Below are 13,271 nucleotides of genomic sequence, written 5' to 3' on the forward strand. Positions count from 1 at the left end.
CATGTGCCATGTGTTAAATTTTAATGGAATGGTTGTTCAAACTGACAACCTGTCACTAATAGCCCCACCTAGAACATTTTTCACTAGCCACCACTGGTATTAGTGTGTGTTAAATTTACAGATGAGACTTCCAGCCTTGTAAAATACTGAGCAGATAATATAAGACTCATGGGTCCCAGAAACACCTCAACACAAGAAAAAGAGATTATTACTTTACTATTTATTATACTATATATTATATAATTACTATAATAATGTTCAACACATTTCTGTTGGAGTGTCCAGTAAAAATTCTAATATTGGGCCATAGTGTTGTACACAGATGAAGACCACTTGAATGCTCACACCTCTTTTGCTCAGCCTTCAACAACGCCAACAAACATTATCAAATTGCTCACTTCAAGAAAGGCCTTAGGGCTGAGGTCAAGAACTGGAAGGATAGAGCTTATCCCATTTCATTGCCATGGCAGTGTACATACAATCTTCAGTTACTTCCAAGAGTCTTAAATTTATCTCATTATTCCATAAATAATATTATTTTTCTTGGTCCTATTTCAGCATTTTAGCACCCATGGTCCTCTATTTTTTAACAGTTTAAGCTTTGGACCCATATTTTCTCATATTTTCAGTACTTCTTTTTACTTTTTCCACCTTTGAAGATAAAGAGGTCTTATACTTGTCACTGTTTCAGCTTTTAAAACATTATTTCATAGTGAAAAACACCTTGGTAAACCTTTCATTATCTCCAATCCGAAAAGGAAAGACTGCATCTTGTCAGTGTTACTGTGCTTCCCTTAAAGCCTTGGCCTGCATCCAAACCCAGAACCTCTCAGTCTCAGTGGCTCTTTGCTGATAGCTGGAGGAGGATGGCTGGCACAGGGGAGGAGTGAGGTTGCACAGTTCAACTCTAACTATAAAGCATGGGACAAGGAGAGAAGCATCCTGTCTTCAACAGAGATTGAGACCATTGTTTCTTAAGATTAATGGATCCTGTGGGAAGAACCCCAAAGTTTTCTTTGACCCTGTTGCACTACAATATTTCAAGCTCTCTAATATTTTAAGGATAAAGGACATAAATGTTTTGCTAAATTTAGCTGATTTGATATGTAATTGCTGATTAAGCATTCAACAGGATAATAACATAGGGATAGGAATGCTGTCCTGAATTTGGATTTCCTATTTTGGTACTGTGAAACTCTCATTAATTACATTTTGTGAGCAATTATTTCTAAGCCCCATTGTACTAAAATTACTTCTGAAAACTATTTGTTGAAAGACATTCTGTGAGTACAAATATCTCCCCCTGCACTAAAAACCATGTAATGATAACCATTGTTAAATTGTAACAAATATTGTCCTAATAGCAATCAGTAGATAACAACACAACCAAAATACAAATGTTAAAATCTATGATTAGGCCCATTTTCCACAGTTACACTGAGTTACCGCACAACATCCAATCTCATTGCACTCCATCTCATGTTTATGTTTAAACTAAGTCAAGAATATAAAGAGTATAAGTTTGTTGGTGGATTACAATTCTAAACTATTTAACTCTAAAACCTGGAGTTAAGGAAAAATATTTCAACATCACCAGCTGGGCTATTAGTGCTGAGCTGGTGCTCAGCTGAGCTTAGCTTTCCAGACCTCTTACTGTTGTTTCAAGAAAAAAAAGACAATCTAGAAGGATGGATAACAGACTGGGACACTGGGGCCACTGCCCAGAGGCCTGTTACTGACAGAAGCTTCAGGGGGCCTCAGACTACTGGGCCCGAGGGGCTCAAGTGCTTCGGAAAATCAACAGTGCATATAAACATTAGATGAATGAATAACCATTGAATATGTACAAATCAATACTTAAGTCAGTACGTAGTAGAACTAGCTTTGGCAGAAGTAACAACTTGCAAATATAGCTGTAACCAGCAAGGAGTCTTCCTAACATTTAAAAATGTTACTTGTTGCAGAATGCTTCTAAATCTGTGATATTCTTGTGATACTTTCCTCTAAATGCTGTCAATATGAATGCTGTTCACACTAGGGAAATATAAAGATTCCAGCTCTGTTTCTTGAAGTTGTTTATGATGGATGTTGATTTTTTTCCACATTTCTGATCAAGCTTTTGTTTCTTGACTGTCTGTGTTACATTTGCTTCCAGAAATTATTGCCATACTACTCATGAGTCCTCAGGTTCTTTGCTGTCATATATAGGTTTTGCAGTGTTCTAGTGTCTAAGGCAGCCATGTTTAGGATATGTTTTCCACATTTCTGATCAAGCTTTTGTTTCTTGACTGTCTGTGTTACATTAGCTTTCAGAAATTATTGCCGTACTACTCATGAGTCCTCAGGTTCTTTGCTGTCATATATAGGTTTTGCAGTGTTCTAGTGTCTAAGGCAGCCATGTTTAGGATATGTTTTTCTGGAAAATTATTTTTAGATATATCATTTTGATGAGCTCCTGGGGTCTTAATTAATGACTATGTGGACTTAACAAGAAAAAAGAAGAAATCATCATTGTGTTACAACATAGACACTATGGGACATTGCACATTCATAATGAGGCTAATTCAATATATTATCACAACAAAAGAAGAATAAATGTCACATTTTTAAATGAATACATCAGCATGTTTTCCTGTATTGTTTAATCTAATTATTACATATGAGGCACCTCATGGAATTGGCTTGTAACTCACTTGGTAACTCACTCACCCACACACATTTAGGAACTGCTCGGCATAGGGGTGCCATAATGACACATTTATGCTTGATTTTTTTTCCTTTTTTTTAACTTCATTTGAGTTAATTTTTCATAGTTTAGGGGGCAGCAAGGGAACACACCCTGCCTTGTTAGACTGAAACAGGCATTTTTGTTCGATCAGATACAGTAGCTGCTTCTTTTATTTTCTTGTATGATAAATCATCATGGTAAATGCTCAAGTGAGTAAAAATAAATAACCATTTGTAACTGTTTACCATGTACCATACCATTATTTCCCATTAGCTCTGACAATAAAGCCCAAAAAGGTTTTCCCCTTATAAAAGAGACTAATGCGCATTTTAAGTTTTAAAGAAAACCTTGTTGAAGACTGGGTGGTTGTAACATGAGCAACATTTAATACAGAGTCTGAGTTTAAGGGAAAGGAAGAGGGGTCACTTAGCACTGTTAGACCCTTTATGTAAAAGGCCCAACTCGGGGGCAGCTTGATTGCTGGATAACTGGAAAGAGATGTGGTTGAGAGGAAACATGAGTAAGAATGTCATGTGATCTAAATGAGCAAGTACATGCTCCCAACATCTTGTAATAGCATTAAATTGGCAGTTTCCTTAAAAAGAAAAACCAATATTAGGCCATGAGCATGCCTTTCTCAAGTTAATGTCTGTGACATGGGCTAGGATGTTATTTGATGACAAGCGTTTTCTGTCATTTTGTCTGTGAAATGTTTTGGCAGACATTCTTATTTCATTTTGAGGGGGGAAAAGATACATGGAAAATGGAACCTGATGCCTGACTGGCCTGTGTAGATAAGACATTCCAATAAGGGTCCACCCTCCTGAATGGGCTCCTGTGACATGGGCCGCATGATGGCTTTGGTTGGTGGAGCGTATGACTGACATTTTGGTGGCTCGCCCACAGTGCTGACCAAGGCCAGAGAGCCTGGATTTTAAAGATACTTTGTTTCTGCCTTTCTTTCATCTTTCTTTACATTGAAGCATATTTTCTTTGCGTATCTTGTCCAAAATCCTTTGGTTCAGGGAAGAAAAAAAAAGCTCAAGACTGTGTCCCCGTGGAAATGATTACTGGAGAGAGGTCTCTGCTTTGAACATATCATACATTTAAATTTCTCAGTCTGACCTCAGCTCAGGTCCATTTAACAACAAAAAAGCACAATTGGTACATTGACTATATAATGCAATCTAATTGTGACTTCAAAAAGAAAAGGTTTTTGTATTATAAAATGCCATTGAATGATATTTGCCTTCTGATTTAAACGTAAGGTAATAAAGCTTATTCAGTCTAAAATTAAAGTAATACTAGGTAGAATTATTACCTTAAAGTCACTGCTTCAAAATCACTGTGATGCTATATTGACCTGTAATAGGCCTGATGTTGTTACTCCAGGCTCAGCACTTTAGAAACTGCACTGTGTAACTTTTGGAGGAGGATAGGAAACCACACCCCTTCACCCACCTTGATTTCAGGACAATGCTGTAAAAATAACTACACACTGCAACTGTAGGGGGAGCGCAGGACCAAAAATACCATATCTTACCAATGTTCCTGACTTCCAAAATTCACTATTGTAATGAAAATAAAACATTGAATGCTTGGATCTGGAGAAGCAGAAAACATCTTTAATCAGATTCTAAATCTGAATTTATGAAAAAAAATCCTCGTGGGTAATATTTACTTATTTTAATGTGGAAATATATGTGGAATATGTATGTGGAATATGTGGAATATGGAATATGTGGAATATGTGGAAATTTGAGAGACACCTAACTGCATTAGTGCATAGTACTACAAAACTGAACAACTTGTGTTACAAATGAGTTTCTGCACTTGTAAAGTAGAGACGAGTTCAAATTCAGCACAACAATAGTTTTTTTCCCCTCAAACATACCATTCCACATTAAAAGATGAACAGCTTGTACATTTGCAGGGATACACTGTTCTCTCTGGTTTGTTTACATTCATATGTCCCCTGATTTAAAGCTCTTTAGTCAAAATCTGCTGATTTATCTTGCATTAACACAATGAAAACAGTGGTAGTCTAGGCCTATTGCTAAAAAGAAATATGAAATAGGTTATTAATTTATTTAATTTAAAGCACTTTCTGAGCAAATTTGTTACACAAAAACTCACTTATATTAGGGTGGGAACTCTGGCTGTCTCTCACAGGTGTTTTCATTTAATCTTCCACTGTGATATAACAAATCAAATTTATGGGTCTGAAAGAATGTGAAGCTATCAAAAAACTGTTCTTTCAAACTGACAAGGAGAAGAACATTGGCGAATCACACACAAAGACTGGAGATCTCAAAACAATGGACTGGCTGATCTCAACATTACTACAAGTGTTTGCAGGTATTTGGCTTGTGAGAAGAAGTAATTTCAAATGATGTAGGTATAGCAAAATATCCATATGGACTGTTTGTGCAAAGTGCAGTATATTTTTGTATGCTATATGTACTGAGACATTTCTTCCTTTTGAAAGTGAGTGATAAGTAGTTCTCTGCCTATGTAAACATTGAGCATGACTCTAGGATGACATGCCTGATTGTTCTTAGGTGATAAAACATACATTTACTTCTTCTTAGGCCTGTGTCACTTCCGAAGTGTTCCAACTGAGTGTTCACTGTCACAAAAATGGGGACAATTTTAATGAATCTGACACTCTACAGCACCATCCTTCTCCAACCAAATTGCCCTCCTTCCCACCTGTCATGCACAGAAGAGTCAATCTCATTGTGAGAACAGAAGCCATTTACAGCAGTGGGACCTAACCCTCTGGGTGAAGGTGAAGTGTGAATGTAGAGTTTCTTTTTTCATGATGTCTTGAGTTGTTCCTTTTACAACGTTCTGAAAATTAAGTTGAGTAATGATAAGAAATGATTATTGAATTCATATGTTCTCATTTTTCTCCCTATTTTATTAATTACCAGATCTACTCACATGCTACATTTCCTGAAATCACAAAATAATTCCAAGCTGGAGAAATTCAAGTTAGAACATGCTTTTATGAGACATGTGAAAGGCCATCAGTTTTTTTCAACCCTCCAGTTTTACAGCATAAATAGACGGCTCAATACACTTAAAAGATAATGCAATTTCCCCAAATCTCTTGTGTTAGCAAACTGACAAATGTAACCCCTATTTCATGTGAGATACACATAACTCACAATTTAAAGCTCCTCAGCGGTTTAGGGGTTAGGTTGACTGAGCAGAGTCTGATGCACTAAGATGCAGCCAATCATATTGGACAATTTAGTTTGTCCCGCCTCAACTGCTGCTTATTGTTAATGGCTGGCGCAGCAAATAGCATTTTTTTTATTCCTCTTTTCATGCCCTGGAGGAAGGAGCTGTAGCTCCCAGTTAGCCTAAAAAACAAAAAATCGCAGTTCTTTGTTGTTAAAAAACATACCTGGTTTGAGGATACAGCTACAACTAGTTGACACAGTGTCAAGAAGACGCTCTGTGGTTTATAACTTGCCTTATAAACACAGTTTTTGGTGAGTTTAATGGCATTCTCTCTAGCTATGCTACAAGAACACATGGTTTAATGTAATACTCAGTTCAGTAATATACATGGACAAGATTACTCAATGAAAAGTGGATATAAGTGTAAATAAAGATAAAGTGTAGTAAAACTGTTGGTTTTAACCCAGTTTAGAGCAAAATGCAATTAATAAATGTCAAGTAAATCAATGTTTTCTACTCATAGTTGCTGCTGGTTCTAGAGCTATTGAGGAAAACTGACTAATAGCTGTACATTAATCCCAGAGGTATATTCCATTTAGTTCTTAAAATGGGTTTGTGTATAATTAAAGAGAAATTACTGTATTGGTTGGATTTTTAAAGTTTTACTGAATATAATATACATTGTGAATGACGTATCTTTATGGTTTTATATCTGCAAAGAAAAGAGAAAATATGTTAAATTTGTTATATGGGAAAAGTAAATACGCATACCTTGTATGATATGGTCCCGAAGACCTGTAAATGAAAAGTTGTTTTAGTTGGTAAGAAACTTTGTGTATTGTAATGTTATTATTGAGTGATGTAATTATAAGAAATTGAATATAACTAAGAGTGATGGTCAGTGTGACTTAGATACATAGTTTACTGTGCCTGTTTTGCTTAAGCAGGTCAGGTATCTCATCTTGGAACCCTTCTGTGAAATTGATGGCAAGAAAGAAGGGACAGATCTGAACACTCGAGTTATGCTGAACTACCTTGTTACGTTGTAGGGCTACAATTAAGAGACTGAGACACATTTATTTTTTTTTCCTCATTGCAACTAATAGTTTCGTTTTTTCTTGATTTATGAGATACAGCTTTGTTTGTTGGGTTTATTGAAATTTAAAGGTATAAACTTGGAACAAGCCACATAAATAGCAACAAGTAATATCTCATAATGCTGAACAGGCATTTAATTTTGAATTGAAGCCAAAGCTTGTGTTTTGTGTGTTTTATAGTATATGTTTTTTTTTTTCCAAGTAAAGCCAATCATTTACTTGCTGTCATGCTGACACACCCCCACCTCCTTAACAAGCCTAGGCAATCTGGTCCTTAGAGTGGCAAAATCCTATATTTCCTGTATTACACAAACATTGTGTACACAATACATGTTTGTGTAACACATTGAGTGTTACACAAACATTAAAACATCATGCTATACAATTCGTGCAGAGAGAAGGTCATCTTAATCATCCTATATCTCAAAGGCCAATTTTGTCTTTTTAGACTCCTGACCATTTAAGAAAAGTAGAAGAAAAGGATTCAAATAAACTGAAAAATGAAAAATTAGACAGGAATTTTAGTGTGCCTTACTAATATCCTCATTCATTCATTCATTTATTCATTATCTGTCAGCGCTTATCCAGTTCAGGATCACGGTGGGTCCAGAGCTTACCTGGAATCATTGGGCGCAAGGCGGGAACACACCATGGATAGGGCGCCAGTCCTTCACAGGGCAACACACACACTCACACATTCACTCACACACTCACACCTACAGACACTTTTGAGTCACCAATCCACCTACCAACGTGTGTTTTTGGACCTCTTACTAATATCATGATTTTTATTTTGGGTGAAAGTTAATAGATTATTAACTTTTGTTATGCCTCCAATTTTAAGTATCAATTCATAGTTTCCCATTAGGCCAAATGGAATTTTGGCCAAAATTGTCAAAAATAACAAAATTTCTTGTAATTCCAACAGTTGAATGGAACATCTACATCTGCTTGGAGACACCATTCACTCTGGTTTGTTTGGTGTGTTTGAGGGTTGTTTTTAAGTGGCTTAAATTTAAATTGCCTGTAAAGTTTTTTTCAGTTTAAGAATAATCACAGAATCTCATTTGTAACTCAAGTTGTTAAGTTTTGTAATATTTTCAATAATTGAAATCAGTTAGCTGTCTCCCAATTTGGAGACTTTTCTACCTTAAATGATAAGGAACAACAAATATGAGTCAATGTTACCCACATATGTAGACATAATACAGCAATATACTCATCTTGGTTCATGCTTTTCAACATTAGGACTTCGCCTTTGTATAAAAACGGACGGATGGTTATTTCTATTGTATACAAAATGCTCAGACAATGAATAAAAATGAATGAATGGTTCTCTAGCAAACACCAAACAATCTAACTTGCTGAAGGCTTCATCGAATTTCAGTGATATTGCAAATCTCATGTTACTTGTTATCTCATGTTACTTGTTACATGTTATCTTGTTACTATAAAGATGTATTTGAATGAGAGCTCTACAATCTTGGACTCAATAATGCCAAAATACAACATATAAGGATTTGGCCTACAGATGGTTTGCAGAGTTATTTTAAGACTATGTGTTAACTTGCTTAAAAACAAGAACATAGTGTAGCAAAGCTCAAAATATTAGTTAATGAAATGCCATGAATCTAAAATGTTTCCTTGTTGATTCCTTTGCCTATTTAACTGCTTAACTTTGACATTATCCACAGTTTATGAAGCATCTTGTACAAAGCTATAACTTTGATTATGGCAAGAAAATATTGCCTATAAAGATATTCCTTGGCAGCATCAGGATTAATTCTCAAAGGAAATTGCAGTCCATCTGGTGAAATGTTTAACATCAAGTTATGGAAATTGCTTGGGGGAAAATGGATCATAGTGGTGTCTCCAAATATAGCTGCATAGATTGAATGGAGTGCTGTGAACAGCACTGTGCACACACATCAAATTATTGTTTCACAATATAAGAGAAGCAGTTGGATGCTAGAACATCTAATGACACATACAGAAAGTGAAAAATAAATTCAAAGAATAACTTAAAAAAAGACAAAAGAAACCTGCTCTAACCCTGCTCAAAATGTGCTCAGAACAAGGGACCTTCTACTTTCACTAAATGAGAAAGAAACCAACTGAACAGACTGAACTTTAAAGGTGGAAATTATTCCTAAAGAATTCTGTGGAAAACGTCAAGCACGTAAAAAGGAAAATGTAATAACCCAGAGGAAAATGTTATTGCTGAAAAGATGCTCACTGATGGTTCATTCATCTTAATGGATGAGTCCCCAGAAATAGTGGGGCATGTATTTGAATGAACTGTTTTGAGTAGCATTGTGTACAGACATCTAATGAATGTTTCATAGAGAAGCTCTGAAATGAAACAGTACAGAAGGAGCTGTTGGATGCCTGCACATTTAATGACATGAGCAGAAAGTGTAAATAAGGCCCACAATCCTCTGTCTCTGTCAGCCACATCACTACACCACTCTCATTACATTTAGATCTGCAGCCGTGATTCATTTCACTGTCACCTCCTCATTTTACATAGAAAAATATGTTAGGCATTGCATATTCACTGTGGGTAATCAGTGTAAATCAACTTGACACAGCATTAAATAACAATGCTATTGTAAAGCTTACTCAACCTTGAATGCATAGATTCAGTTACCAGCTTTGTTCAAATTTGAACCGCCGTTTGACCTCGATTCATATACATATGTACATACATAAACACCATGTGTTCAAAAATAGGGCTTTCATAAGCCTTATGATTTGTTCAGTCAGCTAATTTAAGATGCATCACAGGGGGAATACCCCACACGCAGCTTGTTACATTCCCGCTGAAAACCATAAAGTAAATTTGGACATTCTGGAGAAGCTGCACACGAGGTTAATCTTAACATGTCCATTGCCAATCACTGACTAGAGGGGTATAATATCCACCAGCACTGGGCTGTGAGGCAGTGTATCTGTTCTCTGGAGTTATAGATAATCATTCAGTATCCTTATGATAACCAATACAAGCTTTTAGAGGGTGGGACTCCCTGTTAATACCGTTCATTTCAGAATAAATGTTGGATGACCAAGTGTTCACGTATGTTTGGCCATATAGTTACATATACATTTTTACATATATTTGTGTGTATATCATAATCTAAAACATAGACATAATAAGACTACAGATTTGTAATGTTGAGGCACTGGCCTTTTGAAGCTATTGCCAGCATTAAAAGTAGCATGGTGTAATTCAGTGTAAATTATTTCTCACTAGGTCTTGAAACAACAGAGTAATTCTCTCAGAAGTACAGAGACTTCATAAGCAGAAGAGGAGATATTTTATTTATATGAAAGAATTTTGTGGTCACTTATTGACATTTAAACGTGTGGGAACAAGACACGTGCACACATACAGACATCAAAAGTGAATGTAAATAGAATGCAAATACAACGAGTTGTATTACATGCTCATGGATTTTACATGCAATTATTCATTCATTCATTCATTCATTCATTATCTGTAACAGCTTATCCAGTTCAGGGTCACGGTGGGTCCAGAGCCTACCTGGAATCATTGGGCGCAAGTCTGGAATACACCCTGGAGGGGGCGCCAGTCCTTCACAGGGCAACACAGACACTCACACATTCACACCTACGGACACTTTTGAGTCACCAATCCACCTACCAACGTATGTTTTTGGACTGTGGGAGGAAACCGGAGCACCCGGAGGAAACCCACACGGACACGGGGAGAACACACCAACTCCTCACAGACAGTCACCTGGAGCTGTGTGACTGCGACACTGCCATTTTTACATAGACAATGATATCCAGGGGTAAAAAAATATGCTCTGTAAATATGTGATATGCTGTTGTTATTAAATATGCAATTATGTAATGACAAATTAACAATATATTTAAATACTGTCTGTCTGTATTTATTGTCTGTAACTGCTTATCCAGTTCTGGGTCACAGTGGGTCTGGAGCCTAGGGACACACCCTGCACAGAAGACCAGTCTGTCACAGGGCATCACGCACTAACACATTAGCTCATGTTTTTTATTTAGCCAATCGATGGGTATTTATAATCTTGGGTATTTAGTGTCTTCTTCCAAGTGTATTGAGATTAGTGTTAGTAGCAGTGTACAGGTCTCAGAGGAAGGCAAAACAAAGCATGGTAAGTTAATTATAAAGCAACTTTCATACACAATTGCTTTACAGAATAAGTAAAGTGAAAGTACACAAATATTAGTAAAACAAAAAAAATAGAGATAAGGTAACACTTTACAATTTGGGTACATTAATTAATGATACTTAAAATATTTTTTTAAAATAAGACAATAATAAGCCTTATTAAATGATTATGTAATTTATAATTAAGTAATGACAGAAACAAAAACAAATATTATTTTAGGTAATGCTAATTCTTGTTTAATTCTATTTCTTAATGATTAATTGTGAAAATTACTTAACTATTTAGTAAAGATTATAACTGTATTATGTATCATGAATTATGTACCCTTATTTTAAAGCGTTACCAGACAAATTCTAACATAACATAAGAAATTAAATTTGACAGAAATAAGGGTCTTCTTTGCCTTGAGGGGATAAAATCAATATATAACAGTTTTCCTGTACTTGAGGGGATAACAGTGACCTGAGGGCATATTTGATGGGATAACAGTAACTACTGGTCTTCCATTCCTTAAGAGGATATAAAAACCTTAAGGGAAACCAGAAACAGAACTATTACAAATGAATACAATTGAAACATAAAGGCATTTAAAAATAAGTAAACATAAAAGGTAATTAATGTGATTAAAGTGGGCAGTACATTTAGAAAGCAACAAATAAAAAATAAAAGAATTGTTACAGAAATGTATAGAAATAAATATACTCTGAAGTGTGATATTAAATGCAGGGCTAAGCAAAGGCAGGAAATAATGTTAAACTTATTGCTCTATTGTATCAAGACATAGAATGTGGGAGTAATTAGAATAACTCAGAAAAGTAACTAAAATGTTCTTGGGAATTTTAGTTATCAAAAAAAAAAATTATTGTATTTAATCCTTATGATACTCTATGGTTCTATGCTGGCATCAGATCAGCCAACTTTGCAACTAATTGTTTTTGCAACAAATATGACAGGAGTGTTTGTTCGTGTGCTGAAAAGCCTCAGCGCAAAACTTCAGCTGAAGCCCTTTGGCATTCAATCATTTGTTCACTCCAGTATGACTCTCAACACTGTGCAGCACCCTGGTGCTTCCTCTCCACTGTAAAGATTAATGGCAATATTCACAGCTTGTTCCCCGAGATGTGGTCTGTCTGTCACCACCTCGTTATGTGCACATCCATCAATGTCTGAAAACATTGGAAGGTATTCAGTCTTGGCACATGAACTGAATGTACTTCCCTAAGATGCTTCTCTGTGCCTATTACTTCCCAAGACTTACAACCACTTCTCCTTTCTGTCATGATCACAACATGATTCCAATGTTCAGTGCTCAGTAGCAAAAGGGTCTTCTAGAAAAGAAGCCAAAATTGAAAGGGAGTTATGGTCAGATATGTGTTTCAGAACGAATGTCGAGATTTCCTTACATTACATTCCTTACAATAGGCCTTTGTTTAGAGGCCTTATGGTTAGAGGACTGGGGTTGGTACCGGAAGGTTGCAGGTTCAATCCCCAAGACCATTGGGATCATCCATGGCTGAGGTGCCCTGGAGCAAGGAGATGGCTTTCTAGGTGTGTGTTCACAGCGCCTAGTACACTAGTGTGAGTGTGTGTTCACTGCCACAGATAAGTTAATATAGATAAAATAATGTTCATTGTACGTTTTACAATGACAAATAATTGCACATTATCATTATTATCATTACAATTATCAAAAGATGGAAGAACGATTCAGACTTTTATCAGTACAATGTGCAAAAGCCAACATCTGTCATGGCATGGGGTGCATCAGTGCCCACGGCATGGCTGACACAGATAATATTGCAGTCACAGAGATAGACTAGCTCTACCTCCAAGGTGTGTCCCTGCCTTGCACCCAGTGATTCCGGGTAGGTTCCGGACCCACCACGACCCTGAACTGGATAAGCGGTTTCAGACAATGAATGAATTAATATGCTGCCATCAATGTGATGTATTTTCCTGGGAAGTCCATGATTGTTTCAAGAAGACAATACCAGATATCATTTTGCACATGTTAAAACAGCAAGGATTTGTGGACACAAAGTGAAGTCCAGATTAATTTCATACTGAAATATGTACGGT

Source organism: Hoplias malabaricus, chromosome 14 (assembly GCF_029633855.1).
Source record: "Hoplias malabaricus isolate fHopMal1 chromosome 14, fHopMal1.hap1, whole genome shotgun sequence".
In the NCBI taxonomy this organism is placed as follows: Eukaryota; Metazoa; Chordata; class Actinopteri; order Characiformes; family Erythrinidae; genus Hoplias; species Hoplias malabaricus.